The sequence below is a fragment of the Bison bison genome, unplaced genomic scaffold (assembly GCF_000754665.1).
Source record: "Bison bison bison isolate TAMUID 2011002044 unplaced genomic scaffold, Bison_UMD1.0 scf7180017864452, whole genome shotgun sequence".
Taxonomy (NCBI): domain Eukaryota; kingdom Metazoa; phylum Chordata; class Mammalia; order Artiodactyla; family Bovidae; genus Bison; species Bison bison.
Window position 1 is genome coordinate 8,414,538 of NW_011495014.1, and position 243 is coordinate 8,414,780.

Here is a 243-nt window from a genome sequence, read left to right on the forward strand (position 1 = left end):
CAACAAAGATGTCCTTTTCATTATAGGGGACTGGAATGCAAAAGTAGGAAGTCAAGAAACACCTGGAGTAACAGGCAAATTTGGCCTTGGAGTATGGAATGGAGTAGGGCAAAGGCTAATAGAGTTTTGCCAAGAGAAAGCACTGGTCATAAAAACACTCTCTTCCAACAACACAAGAGAAGACTCTACACATGGACATCACCAGATGGTCAACACTGAAATCAGACTGATTATATTCTTTGC

General features: G+C 41.2%; 1 long non-coding RNA gene across 1 annotated transcript in view; it reads left to right on the forward strand.

Annotated features, from left to right (window-relative positions):
• The window catches only part of LOC105002396, a 28,324-nt gene that overhangs the window by 17,905 nt on the left and 10,176 nt on the right, over positions 1-243 (forward strand). The window lies entirely within an intron of this gene.